Consider the following 16,914-nt stretch of genomic DNA (forward strand, 5'->3'; position numbering starts at 1 on the left):
CATATCAAGCATACACATAAGCTGATAAACAGGTTCTTCCAAGCAGACTGAAGAATTACTTTACAACCAAGGTCATGAGATCCAGCCAGAGGATCAAGCGTGAGTGATCCAACCTGAGGGTCATTTCGAAGATTCAGCCTGAGAATCGTTTTCCAGTGATCCAGCCTGAGGGTCATTTCGAAGATTCAGCCTGAGAATCGTTTTCCAGTGATCCAGCCTGAGGGTCGTTTTGAAGATTCAGCCTGAGAATCGTTTTCCAGTGATCCAGCCTGAGGGTCATTTTGAAGATTCAGCCTGAGAATCGTGTTCCAGTGATCCAGCCTGAGGGTCATTTCGAAGATTCAGCCTGAGAATCGTGTTCCAGTAAGCCAGCCTAAGACTCAATTTGAAGATTCCCCAGTGAAGTCGCCTACAAGCTTTATTTCCCCAGCAAGCCCAAGTCTAATTGAGGAGTCATTGCAACATGTTCTAGCCCGAAGAATATGTACGAAGCCCAAAAGTGGAATATTCTCGAAGCTGCATATCTAATATGAAGGTTGGGTGTAGATTTCAAAAGAGGGTCAACCAGCGCATGCCTCAGATGCGGGATCCTAATGATGGGAATTTATCATCAAAACAATCCAGATCTAGCCAGAAGATCGAAATAGATTCAGCCAGAGAATCGAAACAAAGGAGATCTAGCCAGAAGATCGAAGTAGATTCAGCCAGAGAATCAAAGGAAATAGATTCAGCCAGAGAATCGAAACAATTCAGATCTAGCCAGAAGTTCGAAGTAGATTCAGCCAGAGAATCAAAGGAAATAGATTCATCCAGAGAATCGAAACAAAGAAGATCTAGCCAGAAGATCGAAGAAGATCTATCCAGAAGATCAAAATCGTATCCAGCCCGAGGATCAAAATTAATATCCAGCCAGAGGATCGAAACTCCAGATTAAGCCAGAGGATCGGAAGAAAAATAAACAGCACGGTGTATTTCCGCGTTATTGTGGTGTTCTCGGAGCGCAAATTTTCGGTCTATCTTTGGTATTCAATCACAGCTCACCCCGTTTGTCTGATAAGCTGTTCGCTTTCATCCTACTCGGTTTAGCTGATGATTGAATAGGGGCAGCTGTAACACCCCAAAATTTGCCCTCCTCATTCATGCATTCATTTAGCATTTCATATTGCATTTCATCATGTCAATCAGAATTAGATTCGAAAAAAAAAATAAAAAAAAAATAAAAAAAAAACGAAAAAAATAAAATAAAATAATTTTTTACAAAAAAAATAAATAAATAAAAATAATAAATAAAATATAATAAAAAATTTTGGACTTGGGTCTCTCTCATTTGAGCCCACAAAACCATGAAATTCAGTCTATAAATACCAAGGCTTCACTTGAGAAAAAGGAAGAGAAGCAAAATACTCTGAGGTTTCCTTGGAACAAAACCCTGGACAAAATCTGAAGAGAAACCTGACAGAGAACTCAGAGCAGCCTCCAAACCCTGAAGGGTCTCACGGGTGCAACTCAATTTCAATCAAGCTTTCCAATCAGGTTTGCCCTATTCCCATTATTTTACGCCTTCAATTTGAATGTTCTAAATGTGTGATGTATTATGAATGGGTGAAACCTATGCCTTGAATGTTTAATCACATGATTTCTGAAGTGTATGCCACAGGGTTTGAGGTTTCTGAAACCATACTGTTATCCATGAAAAAAATGCTTATGGTGTTTCACTAACCCTTTTATTGAGTTTTTGTGAGGGCTCACATGACTTTTGCAGGGATAACTTGCGTGGTTTCCCACTTTATTTGTGGGATAACCCCTGGAGGTTCATTCCGATTACCTGTACTGACCCACTTTCTTTGATGATGTTAGCTTGGAAGGATCTCAGGGTTTCCCATTCCTCTAATTGTTGTTACTTCGGATCTTTATCCGTGTGGTACTTTTACATTTTTCCCGCATTTTACTGCTTTCCTAGCTGGAAGACCTCGATAGGAGGCAATGTTTTTTGTGTTTACTTTATACAGGTTCCTTTGTTCAGGGTTAAGAGCTATGAGGTCTTATCCTCATTACCCTTTTGCATGCGCGTTCCTACAATGCAAACAAACCCTTCATTGATTTTTCTTCTCCATAACACACGTTTACTCCTTCTACTACAGGCGAGTAAGTCTCCAAAGGTCGAGCATCCGGTAGATTGCATAGTGACGTCGTTCGTCCAAAACCCAATCCACAACCCCGTAGTTAGCCGAACTACCGCTTGCTCTGATTCTCATTCCAGATGAGATACGTAGGCATAAGACGCGATGTCTTAGCGAGCACACATCCCCCAACCCATAGGTCAGCCGAGCTACGAAGACTCTGATTCTCATATTCAGATGAGATACGTATGCAGCGGATGCGACATCCGCGCGAGTCATTTCTCTTAACCTTTTTAGTAAATAAACACATTAGGTAAACCCACACCCTTTAGACGAAAATTACACAAGTGGATCCCGTAGAGTACTACGGATGCGTAGGGGTGCTAATACCTTCCCTTCGCATAGCCGACTCCCGAACCCAAGATTTGGTTGCGAGACCCCGTCTTGTCCTTTCCTTTTTCAGGTTTACTTCGAGCGTTTCCTTTCCCTCCTTTGGGATGAATAACGCACGGTGGCGACTCTTCTGGCATTTTCTTTCGCCGGTTGTTTTTTCGCGCACTGTATTTTTCAGGTTGCGACACTTGGCACATCAACCAATCGAGGATTATCAGTCTGTTCAGTACGACTTCTCGGATGAGGAGATTCTGTATTTGAAGATGAAAGATTGCGATGAGCCTAGGCTCGATGAAGGGCCAGAGCCTGGGTCCCGATGGGGTATGGTATTCGATGGAGCTGTTAATCAATATGGAAATTGTATTGGGGAAGTGATTATTACTCCTCAGGGCACACATTTTCCTTTTACAGCAAGGCTAACTTTCAAATGCACAAATAATATGGCGGAATATGAGGCCTGTATTATGGGTTTGGAAGAGTGTATTGATCTTAGGATCAAACATTTGGATGTTTATGGTGATTTGGCCCTTGTTGTTAATCAGATTAAGGGTGAATGGGAGACGAATCAGCCTTGCCTCATCCCATATAGAGATTATGCGAGGAGGATTTCAACTTTCTTTACTGAGGTTGACTTCCATCATATTCCTCGAGATGAGAATCGGATGGCAGATGCTCTTGCTACGCTTGCTTCCATGATTGTGGTAAAATATTGGAACAAAGTCCCCAATATTACCGTGATGCGCTTGGATAGACCAGCCCATGTATTTGCAGTTGAGAAGGTGAAAGATGATAAGCCATGGTATTTTGATATCAAATACTTTCTCCAAAGTCAGATTTACCCGCCTGGGGCATCTGTTAAAGATAAGAAGACTTTGAGGAGATTATCTGGCAGTTTCTACCTCAATGGTGATGTGCTTTATAAAAGGAATTTTGATATGGTTCTGCTCAGATGTGTGGATAGACACGAAGCAGACCTGTTGATGACTGAAGTCCATGAGGGTTCATTTGGTACTCATTCCAATGGACATGCCATGGCGAAGAAGATGTTGAGAGCAGGCTACTATTGGTTGACAATGGAGTCTGATTGCCGCAAATGTGTGAAGAAATGCCACAAGTGTCAGATTTATGCGGATAAGATCCATATTCCCCCGACACTTCCGAATGTTATTTCATCACAATGGCCTTTCTCTATGTGGGGAATTGACATGATTGGCATGATAGAGCCAAAGGCGTCCAACGGTCACGGTTTTATTCTCGTAGCTATTGATTATTTCACCAAGTGGGTTAAAGCGATATCATATGTGAATGTGACCAGGCAGGTGGTTGTGAAGTTTATCAAGAATCAACTCATATACCGTTATGGTGTGCCAGACAAGATCATTACTGATAATGGATCTAACTTGAACATCAAGATGATGAAAGAGCTGTGTAGCGAGTTCAAGATTGCACATCATAATTCTTCTCCCTATAGACCCAAGATGAATGGGGATATTGAAGCTTCTAACAAGAACATCAAGAAGATTATCCAGAAGATGGTTGTTACGTACAAGGATTGGCATGAGATGCTGCCATTTGCCTTGCATGGCTATCGTACATCTGTCTGCACTTCAACAGGGGCAACCCCTTTCTCTCTTGTATATGGAATGGAGGTTGTGTTCCCCGTGGAGGTCGAGATCCCATCAATAAGAGTCTTGATGGAAGCCAAGTTCACTGAGGCTGAATGGGTTCAGAGTCGTTATGACCAACTGAATTTAATTGAAGAGAAGAGATTGACTGCCATGTGCCGTGGTCAGTTGTATCAGCAAAGGATGAAGAAAGCCTTTGATAAGAAGGTCAAGCCTCACGTGTTCCGAGAAGGTGACCTCGTGCTCAAGAAAGTCTTGTCTTTTGCGCCCGATTCCAGGGGCAAGTGGACTCCAAACTATGAAGGTCCATATAATGTTAAGAGAGCCTTTTCAGGCGGTGCTTTGATACTTACAACTATGGATGGGGAGGATTTCACTCGTCCTGTGAATTCATATGCAGTCAAGAAATACTTCGCCTAAAATAAAAACAAAATAGCTCGCTAAGTTGAAAACCCGAAAGGGCGACTTAGGCAAAAATGAGCGTCTCGGTGGATTGAAACCCGAAAGGGCGATCCAGGCAAAAGTTAGAGACATAAAAAATGAATATATATATATATATATATATATATATATATATATATATATATATATATATATATATATATATATATATATATATATATATATATATATATATATATATATATATATATATCCCGCTAGATTGAGTACCTCACCCTGGGGCAATCTAGGCAAAAATTAGGGATTTGGCAAGTAACTGCATCTTGACAAGACTTTGTTCCACAAGCTGTCATTTGTCAAAGATTCTCGCTCAGTCATCGTCAACTGAAGCTTCAAATACATTGGATTCAGAGTTGGTGGAGAAATGGCCGTTATGTTCAATGTAGCCCTTTTTCCAATATATATCACCAATTTCAAATTTTGTAAAGATCCATGGAGTCTTGCCATTTGCAGACTACCATTCCATCAAATAAATTTGAGCCTTTATCCAATTCTTTGCACTCTTATTTGTTTCCATTTAAAAAATGTTTGCATGTTTTAATTGATAAATATCATTGTTTTAAACAAATAAAGTTTTTATAAACTGTTTTTAAACAAAGTGAACATTCACAATGACTGAAAGGATAAATGGAATGTCTTCAGTGCTCTCCCAAGGATAGTATGATTTCCAAAAGGGTAAAACATTTGTTCATATTCTGGCATGTTTGTATCCTTTTCATCCTCTTTTAGGTTGTCTCCTCAATGAGCACAGAGAAGGATAATACATCATCAAGTCCCCAGAAAGTCTGGAGTTTTGGCCTTGATCTTTTTAGAGATGCGTATACCTCTGTCTCAAACATCCTCAACTCCTTAGGGAGTCTGAGTCTAGCATTTGTGCTTTATCAATTATATGGTTGTCATCCCTTGTGTGAACTGACCTAAAATCCCTTATAAATTGATAAAAGTTGATATGCTATCTATTGATATAGAAGTTGGTCTTCCCCCAGCATAAATGGAAATCTCCAGCAGAGTGAGCAGGAATTCCCAGCATGAGTAGAAGTCCTCAGCAGAGTGAGCATGTGTTCCCTGCACAGCTATCTTTCAGATGTCTCCTCAGCAGTATTTTCCTAGCGCAGTTGGTGAAGGGTTTATTCCCCTTTTCATCCCTAGCACGGCACGTGTTGATGGAGAATTCATGCCAAGACAGTTCCTCCGGAGATACTTGTAGTTATCCCCAGCAGGTTGACTCGCAGTCTCTCCTCAGCAAGTTTGCTTACAACTCATCCTCAGCGGGGTTTGTTCACAACAGATTATCCCTAGTATGATCGCCTACGGTCTATCCTCAGTGGAGTTGCCTGATCAGAACCTGATATTTGTTTTTCCCTCCTTATTGGGAAAGTTTCCTCCTAGCAGAGCTGGTGGTGAAGATGTTGTGTCCTTCCCCAGCGGAGCAGTGGTCCTCTCTCCTCCTAGCAGAGATATATATCCAGCAGATAGGAAGGAGTGGCTTGATTATTGGAATTTTTGTTTGGTGGTTGTTCCCCACAGAGTTTCGTATCATTCCTTGATAAGTTCCCCGGTAGAGTTTCTTCTATGACGGATCTTATCCGTGGTGGATTCCCTAGTAGAGTTTCCTCTACATCGGATCTTTTGTCTGCTCAACAGCAAATCTTTGGTGGTAACTCTGTATCTTCCCCAGTGGAGCAATTTGTTCCTTCTCCCGGTAGTAGAGATGTTTCTTCAGCGGTTAGAAGAGAACGCTTGTTTGATGTGTTTCTGTTTGGTGGTTGTTCCCCACAGAATTTCATATTATTGCCTGATAAGATCTCCCAGTAGATTTCTTCTATGACAGATCTTATTGATATCTCTACGTATTCCTGAGAAATGTTGGAAGATCCCCGGCAGTTGATAGTTGTGACCTTTTGCTGATCCCCAACAGCGGTCTCTGATCCTCAGGGGTGGTCTTTGTCTCCAACAGTGATTGGTGTTTCCTGGTATTTGTTGCTCCCCACCAGATTGGATTTCTCCTATAGCCCTGGCCTTTCTCTTTTGAGATGTTATATCGATGTCCGTCCATTGATTTCTGGACCTGTTTGTGTTAGATGTGCCTGTTTGTCAGCATTAATCATACATAAACCACGCATATACATGCATAATTACAGCATTCAGATATTCATGTTGCATTCTTTGCCATATATCTTTGCTCGTTATCTCCTGCTATTGGTGAAATGCTCTTCCCCAAGCAGATGTTTGTGTCTGATCTCTCCATTTAGAGTCATCCCTATAGGCATAAAGTGTCTATCTTTCTTCCTTGATTCCCCATTGACTTATACCCTCGTGGACGATTATTGTTTCAGTTTCCTCCCTAAATATGTATTGGGATGGAATTACTCCCCTGAGTTATATCCTCATTGGTTTGAGTCATGTTTCATTGTGTCTCTCTAGTTTGTTCCTAGATTGACTCCTTTCTTGTTATTTCCCCTGCAGTTTCCTGTGGTTTAGTTGTTCAATTAATCAGTAGTCAGTAATTGTCCACCTTTCCCCAATGGATCTTTGTGGCCTTCTACCTAGTAACCGGTAGTTATAAGTCTTATTTCTGTGGTTTTCTACCCAGTAACTGTAAGAACAAAAATAGTTCTACAATAGATTCCATGATTTTGATGATAACAAAGGATGAAACCAAAAGTGGCACCCTAACGAAAAGTTTCTAAGTGTGCAGGGTTCTAAAGAAAGAAGAAATAAATCTGATGATGTCATCAGATGCAAAACAAGATCAGATGCAAAATCTCAAGTATCAGAAGCATCTAAAGAGGAATCTCATTCAAGAAGCTCTAAACTCTGGACAAAACTGCAAGTATCAGAAGCATCTGAACATGAAGTAAAGTCTAGAAGCTCTGACTCTGAACAAATGCCTTCTGCAAAGTCTGAAGTTATCAGCGCCATCTGAACATTCAAGAAATAACATCAGAAGCAAATTTCTCCAGATACACAAAGACTCTAATCAGAATCGTTAATCATGATGAAGTAACGTTTAAGCCAAGTTAAAGTTCTGCAAATGGATTTCCTCAATTAGAAAGAGACGTTAATCTCCACTTCCAAGAGAAAAGATACTAATTGTGGTAAGTAGTCACTTCTAAGTGAAAAAGTCTACTGCAGAAGCTATTAATGGAATGGCGTAATTACATCTCAATATCCAATAGATTCAACGCTACTTCAACTCTACTTCAACTCCTATAAATAGAGAAGAAATCTCATTCAGCAAATACGAAGAAATCACTAGCCAAAACTATACTGAAATTATATCACGCTCAAGAAAAACTTCTTTGTTCTTCAAAGATTTTCACTAAGCTGTTGCTTATCAAGTGAAAAATTTGTTCTTAAGTTTGTAATATTTGCTTTCTTAGAAGCACTCTAGATTACACATCTTGTATCTATTTTTATTTGATTTCCTCAAGTGACTTGTTGTAGTCTGTAGACTTGAGAGGACTAAGAGATTTTCTTTTCTCTTAGGGGTTGTTTGTAATCTTTCAAGATTAGTGGATTAAGTCCTTGTTGAAGGCGAAATCACCTTGGCCGGGTGGACTGGAGTAGCTTTGTGTTATAAGCGAACCAGTATAAAATCTTTGTGTGATTTTCATTTTGCAAAAGCGCTTAATTTTTCAAACAATTCAAACCCCCCCTTTCTTGTTTTTCTCACCTTCAGTAACTGGTAGATGTAATCCCCTCTTTGTTGGTTATCTTTATCCAATATTCGGTATCGATATTCCTTCATTTTTTAGTATACCACCCAGTAACCGGTGATATATCTTTGGGATCACTACTTTTGTCAATGTATCCCCAGCGAGTCATCTTTCATTTACCCTTGTTTGGTAATGATTGTTTCTCCTTTGGATTGGTCATCATTTTATACCCAGTAACCGGTATCCCGATGTCCTTTCTTTTCGGTCAATCTATCCTTTATTAACCTAGTAACCGGTTGTGGATAATTTCCATGCGAGTATGTTATCTATGTTATGACGGTAATAGATAATATATCTCATGCGCTCTTCAGTCGAAGTCTTTTTCTTCCCCAGTTGAGTAAGATTTGTATTTCCTTGTGGAATCGAATGTCCATCCTGTAAAGACGAGTTTGCTTTTTCAGCTCTCTCTTCGGATGATGAGTGTCTTGGATATGTTCCCAATTCACGCCTAGTTGGTCACCTATTATATGCCCAGTAACCGGTATCCCTGGTGCTACTTCCCTCTGCTCCCTCTTATGACTTTTTGTCCCCTATGGAGTCAGATTTTCCTGAGTTGAAATATTCCTTTTAGGTTTTCCTCAGATGTTTCGGATGATTGATGTCTCTCACCCTTATACCGGTCTTAGATATTCTTTCTCCCTGAGCGTGTTGTTCTCTCACCCTTATACCGGTGTTTTGATCACATGTCTCTTTGAGTTTATTACCCAGTTCCCGGTAATATCTCATCTTTTTCTCCTCAGCTGAGTCCTTTGTGGATATTCCCCATCCGAGTCCGGATTTTTTATCCAAAGTATCCTTTGTGGATAGTTTTTCTGTATTGGCATATTCCCCAATACATGCATCTTTGCGTCAGCTCGAGTCTTTCCATTGATTTATTTTCATGGAATCCCTTCGTGTCTCCCAACAAGTTTAAGTCGTGACCTGCTCACGCATTTTACCCTTATTTCTCCCCAAAGTCTCTGTCTCCCTAGTGAGTGTATTACTCCTATGGATTTTCAGTTTCTCCTGATTTCTTTTTCTTTGTGGCCATACTTCCCCACAGAGTATTAACTTTTGCATGCATACATTTGCATCATGAGGTCTCTTAGGGACCAAAATTCGCCTCTTTGTTACTATTTAAGCCCATTCTACCACGTCGAGACGAAGATTTTAACCTTCGTATCTCCGGCTAGAATGATCTTAAATAGGGGCATCTGTAAGACCCTAATTTTTACCCTAATATCCCTCATGGCATCATATCATTGCTCATTGCCTTGCCTCAATGATCATAGCATGTGTGGCTCCTTAACCCTTGGGTTAGGACTTGTGTGAGTTGGTTTGAGATCACCAAGCATGCTTGAATTATATATTATTGCTTTTCTTATTTTTGTTTACTAATCAAAAGCACAAAAATATGTCACTAACTTGTTTTGTTTTGAAGCTCAAGCAATCATGAGATCCCTTGCTCCTAGGAAGCTCCTATGCTCATTGAAGTGGCCAGATGAAGATGAAAGCAAGCTTGAAAATGGTTCACAAAGCTCTTAATCATCATATATGTCTCCCAAATATCTCAATTTGCCAATTTGATCAAGATAAACCAAAGGGCTTGAGGATTGTTTCCCAAGGAAACCCTAATTCAATTGTGCATTGACTATGCCTTGCCCATGAAACAACCTCAACCTATGATCAAATTTAATCAAGGTGAGTTCTTTAATTCATTATTTTATGCATATATGAGCCTATGTGAGTATCCTAAATCATCCATTCATCAAGGTTTGAAGTTTGGCTTTGAGAAGTTGACCAGTCAAGTCATCTGACTAATTTGAGATCCACTGAGACCTAACTTTTGATGTATTTGTCAAATGAATATGACCCTAAGAGAAACAATGTTATTAATAACCATATGAACAACTTTCATGTTCATCAAAAATTCATTTGAAACTTGGGAGGTCATCATCCATTTCAAAACATTATAGGTCATTTTGATTGAAACCCTAATTTTGGGTCAACTTCCCAAGGACCTAACTCCTTCATTTTTTATGATTTTGAGGTGAGACCAATTGCATTGGAAAGTTTAATATTTCTAATTCAAATTTTATGTTGGACAAAATTTCTTAATCCTAAAATAAACATATGTGATAATACAAAACATTATAGGTCACTTTGGACCAAAACCATTGAAATGTGAAAATTTTCCAACTTCAAGTGCCCATAACTTTCTCATAAAAAATCCAAATGATTCCAAATTTAAGTCCAAATTGATCATCTAGAAAATATATACAACTCTGATGTTGGAGGTTTTTCCATTTGAGGCTTGCAGCATTGAAACAGAAGGGCTTGAAGTTGGTCATTTTTGGCAAATTTTTCAAAGGCATGTTTTGTACCTCAAACTTCATGATCAGTTTTCATAATTTTCCAAACTCCAAATGGATTTTTTACCAACATAACTTTTGTTCCTTATGTCAAGAACTTTCCAACCATTACTCAAATGCCTATGTTTGGATTTTTTATGTGGGACTTTCAAAGAGGGGAACATTTGTGACCAAATATGAAATTCACATGGAATCTTCATGCACAAGCAATTGTAATTCAAATTGCACATCCATTTCACTTCAGAGTGATATCAACTTGCATTTCCAATTGGTTTTAGGCCTCACATGCGCCTGTATAGGCCCATGCATGGAGGACCCAATGATCATGCACACGAGTATTTTCCCTCCTTGCCTTGCAGCTCAGCTATAAATACCATGCTTGCTTCATTCAATTTTCAACCTTAAGGCTACCTGAAGCTCTGTAGAATTGGAAACCCAGCCATACCAAAGGAATTCTCATTTTTAATTTCTCATTTCAAGTTTGAATTTCAACAAAATCAGTTGATCTTCAATACTTATTCCTTAGCCTTGCATTCATATTACACCTCAAGAGCAATTTGGAAGCAAGAGATTGAGTGGATCGTGCTGTTTAAAGCTGCACTTTAAAGGTTTATCATCTAACTTTTTTAATCTGAATCTCATCATGTAATGTGATTTGCTTGTGTTCATTTGGTTTTCTGAAGTCCTCGTGTGAGAGGCAAGTCAGCGGTGGCTTTGATTTTGTGTTTTGAAGCACTTCAGTTTATGCACCTAGAAATTCAAGCTCAGATTTCTCATTCCATAGAGATCTTGAGAGAAATCCAAGGTTACATGAGTGATGTACATCACCCCAGCTTCATTTTGGTATAAGGATCGTGCATTTTAGTTGAGGTTGAAAAACCTGCAACTGGTGGCCGGAAACAGTTAGTTCACCGGAGAAGATGGTGGTTTCCACCACCGTCCCCACGTGGAACCTCTGGAACCATTAGATCTCATTCACACGTTATAATCTCAGCCATGCATTCTTTTGACTTTTTTTAATTCAGCGTATGTTGCACTTGACTTGTGACTATGGTACACGCGCGCCTCAGAGCCATGGGATTTGTCCATGTCAATTAATGAAGTGGATCCAAACGCTGATGATTTTTCATATTTTCTAATTTCTGTTTTATTTTTCTTTTATTCCATTTTATTTCAAAAATTCATAACTCTTTTATTTGGAATCACAAAAATATGAGACCAATTGCAAAAAATTTCTTAAAAAATCTAGTTTCATAATCTGATTTTTAATTATTTTTGTGATTCCATTTAATATTTTTTGTGAATTATTTTGTTTTTAATAGTTTTTAATTCATTTTAAATACTTTTTGATATCCAAAAATTCCAAAAATATTTTCTTAACACATATGGATCATGATAAGTCTATGAAAAATATTCTCATCAATTTCTTAATTGATTTGAGATTTATTTGAGATTTTAGTTCATTTGTGTTATTTTTCTTGATTTTTAATTGTCTTAAAATAGTTTTTGTTTTAAAAAAATGTTGAGAAAATTTGTCAAACCTTGTTTGACCATGTTAGACTTAGGATGATTCAGTTGGACTTATACAAGTTGATTTGAATTGAATTTGAAGTTTGACCATATTTTGTTCATTTTATTTTATGTTTTATTTTAATTCCAAAAAATACCAAAAATATGTTTGACCTTTATTGACTTCTAATCTTCATTTCACTTCTGTTTACCATTTATTGATATTGATTTCATTCACATTTGATCATTGCGTTTTGATTATGTCATTTGGATTCTCATTTTGTCCATTTCATCTTCATCTCTTTTCTTCTTCTTTTTCTTCTGGGCAATGAGTTAATGATTTGTGGTTGGTCTTGACATATGAGAGGCTTAACCTTCTTTGATCCAAATCAAATTCAACTTGATCAAAGATCAAGTGAATTGCTTTGTGTCCAAGATAGGTTGCTACTTGGTCAAGCAAAAAAACCTGAAATCCATACAAGGTCTTTCCTCTTTTCTTTTGGCATGACAAGTTGTAGAAGCTTGGCTTACTAGTCATGATCTCTAACTTGTGTTTATTTGCCTATAACTTTATTGACCGGCCTCAGATAGGTGTGACTACTACATTAGTCCACTTATGATTGCTTAACATAGCGCTAAATTGTCTTATGACACACTAACATTAACCACTAACTACTAACTTTAATTTAAACATTTAATTCTTGCAATTTACTTTAATGCAATTTAATTTCTTGCTCATCTATTCATATTACCTTTTTCCTTTGCTCACTTGAGCTCATATTTTATGTTTATGCTATTTTCCTTTTGCTCACTTGAGCTTATTATGGTGAATAAATATATTGTGGCTTTGTGCTTGTTTTGTGATTGTTTGTGTGAACCCAATGCAAAAAGGAGAAAGGACTTAGAATTAGGACCTTACCTATGCTTAATGGAGTTCAAGAGCAACTAGGCCTCATGCCTTTAGAATGCTAAATTTATTGAAGAGCAACTAGGCCTCATGCCTTTAGAATGCTTAATCTTAAAGTTGACTTGAAAGGACCTCTAATTCTAAACTCATTCTTTGTCCATTCCTCTTATTGCATTGTGAACCTTTTGATTGTTTGTTCTTGTGTGGTAGGGATTCCAAACTTGAGATAGTAAGAAGGACCATTGTCATGAATAGCCAAATTGAGAGATGACAAGCCAAATGGAGATCTTAGGAGTCTGATTGAATACTTGTTGTGATCGCTTATTGCTTGCTAAGTCCAAAGGAAAGGGGCATCTTGAATAATCTTTATGATCTCAAGAAAGGAACTCCAAGGGGTTTTATCTCTTCCCTCATCTTTGCATTGTTTAGGACTAGCCCTTCTCTTCTTCTCCTCACTCTAACCCAAGCCAAACTCATTTTGTGCAAACATTGACATTGTTTTCAAAACTAGAAACCTAGGTTATATGCCTTTGATTTTTTCAAACTCTTTTCATTAATACTTATATTGAATGAACCTTATGTCAACTTTGGCCTCATTTTGTGAATACTTCTAATTTGTAAATACAACTCATTTCAAGTTGTTTTATGGTTCCAATGGCCACCTTTGTTAAAACTTTTTTTCATAAACATTAGCCATAGGTTTGAGTTATCATAGTGGTTGATGTAAACCTCACCTTATCCTTAGTGATTTGACTATAAGTCTTCCATACTTATTATAGGGTGGATCCCTCACTAGTATGTTGAAGCTCTCCTCACATGGTGGATTGTTGGTTTAGGTTGAGTTTTCTCCCTTTGATAACAAAAGACCTTAAGGCTTTTGATCAAATCAATTCACCAATATTTTGAGATTTTTATCCCAAACTACGAGGTTTTGATCCTACCTTTGTGATGGTACGTAGGCAATAGGTTTATCCATTCAAACAACAAAATTTGTAAATAATATGTATATTCTTTTCTCATCTCCCCAATCTTGCTTGCACAAATATTTTCATAAATACCAACCTACAATACAACTTTGCAAAAAGGGCTCCCTTAGAGTACTAAGGATGTTCTGGGAGCTTAAAACCTTCCCATTGCATAACCAACCCCCTTACCCAGATCTCTGACATTTTTATTAGTTTTTGATTTGATAAAACTTCTTACTTGGTTTTTGTTCGCTTTCTAACCTTTCCTTTGGATAAATAGAAGTGCGGTGGCGACTCGAATTGTATGCTTACTTTTGATTTAGTCAATAAATCATAAGGTAACGAATACCCCGCTACACTAAGGAATAGGGAAATAATGATAAAACCTAATGACTAAGGGTAAGAGACTAGGTTCGGGAGTCGATTAAGTAAGGGGAATGTGTTAGACACCCCTTGCCTCTATTGTTCTCAATGGATCCTCCTACAATTCTAGGGCTAGTGTGTGTTTCTAAGGTGTTTGTTTGATTACAGATTAGTTATAATTATTTACTATATTTATAGAAAATATTTTATTTAAATAGATGAGAGACCCAAAAAAGGAATTTTTATAATTGTACTCGCTAGAGTTTACAACTTTGTGTCTACGTATCTTCGTATTAAGCGAAGGATCAGAGTACCGTAGTTCTTGTTAAAAAAAGTTGGTTGATTGGTTGTTTTTATCCCTTAAAAATTTGTCACGCACCGGGGACGGAGAAACATTTGACTTTGAAAAAAATACCTCAATTGACAAGGGTAGAGGACTTAAGGTTTTAAATGAGTGAAGTTGATTTTATCCCTCGGTTGTTTGCAAAAAATCTCATTACTTTGGTTTAAGAAAATAATATTTTAATATTAAAGTTTTATAAATCTCAAAGTCCATATCTCTTATTCCCGAATTTTATCCCTTATTCAAAACCTTAAAAATTATCATAAAATTTATCTCATACTATCCGTAAATTATCCCAAGAATTAACTTTATTCCCCAATTTAATTAATATCTCATATTTAATCATACATTTTTTTATTCCTTATATTACTTATATTAACTCATTTAAAAATTAATTTGTAATTTCAATACGTCTAATCACTCTAAAATTAATCTCTAACTAAATTAAATCCACAATTATATTTGCTATTTTAATCTCATATTTATCAAAATTATCCCGGTAATCATTTAATTATTTTTATCGATCCCTTTGTTAAGTTAATTCTTAAATGTGTTGATTGACTAAAATTATATCTTTAACTATTAATTATATTTTGTTAATTATAATATTTGTTTCTTTTTGAATTTTTATAAATTAATTATAATAAATTAGAAGTTAATAAAATTAAATTACACTAAAATCCTTAAAAAGTGCTAAGTTGCAGTGGGGTTATGGTTCGTTGGGCCATGAAAAATGATGGAGATTTTTGATGAGGTTTGTTGTTATGGTGTATGATCCCGTGAATTGATCATGTTTTGATTTTTTTGGATATCGTTTTGGTTATATTGCGGAGAGACATTGGAGGAATAAGAAGCATTGTCGAAAGTGGTAGCAGTAATGATCGTGTTCATGATTTTTTCTTCTCTTATTTTTAATATTGAAGTTTCAGTTTGGGTGACATGACTTTAGATTTGAATATGATTTGAACTTTAAACAGGATTTGGCTTTGATTTAAATAGATTATGATTCTGATTATTACAGGGTTCATAATATTAATTTTAAAAAGGTTTATGATATAATATTAGTAAGAAGTTTTTATTTTAAAAAAATTGATCTAAATAATAATTTTTAAAAAATTGCTTCAGATTTTTATAAAGGAATAATATATTATTTATTTAAATAAAACACATGATTTAAAAAAAAATTGATGATATTAAAAAGTCGTTAGAAACAATGAAAAATAGAAATAGAATTGATTTTTATACATTGCCAAAAAAAAGAAAAAGGTTATATGTGTTTTGACACAAAAAAAAACATTATTTGGTACTAACATACATCTAAAATCACTCATATGTCCTATAAATAAATTCAAACAACAAAGCACCACAATAATCAAATCTTATCACAAAACAATAAACATGAATAGATGGACCAACCTACAAGGTGTTAGAATATTTCCAGCTGCAACTTAGTATGCATTAGGTTATTAATTAATTAATATAGTCTATTATTTCCCTTTAAATTAGAATTAGTCAAAGTCTGTTAGTTTATGCTTGCAGCAAGTTTAGGAGTGGGCTAGTGGTCAGTTAGAATCAGCCTAAAATTGTGGGATGGTTGTTTAGCCTGTGGCTATTTATTCTGTCATTGAAATTCAATAAAAATCGTCAGTTTGTTTCAAGATATTACACATTGTGGTATCAGAGCGAGGAACAAACTGTAACCTAAAAAAAAAAGGAGTGATTGAGAGGATTTTCATCATGACTGAGAATGGTCATTTTGCACAGGTATGCCTACCTAAGTTCGACGGTGATTACGATCACTATAGCTTGTTGATGGAGAACTTGCTCAGATCTAAAGAGTTCTGGGGAGTTGTCACCGATGGTTTCACTGAGCCGACGTAGGGAGATACGCTTACTCCAACTCAAACAAAGGCGCAGAAGGATATGAGGCTGAAGGACTTCAAAGCAAAGAATTATCTTTATAATTCAATCGACAAGACTATTCTGAAGACGATCACCAAGAAGAGTACTGCCAAAGAATTGTGGGATTCTATGAAGAACAAATATCGAGGCAATGCAAGAGTCAAGAGAGCACAACTGCAGACTCTTAGGAGAGATTTTGAAGTGTTGGAAATGAAAGATGGTGAGTCAGTGAATGACTATTTTGGAAGAGTCATG

The sequence above is a fragment of the Lathyrus oleraceus genome, chromosome 1 (assembly GCF_024323335.1).
Source record: "Lathyrus oleraceus cultivar Zhongwan6 chromosome 1, CAAS_Psat_ZW6_1.0, whole genome shotgun sequence".
NCBI lineage: Eukaryota > Viridiplantae > Streptophyta > Magnoliopsida > Fabales > Fabaceae > Lathyrus > Lathyrus oleraceus.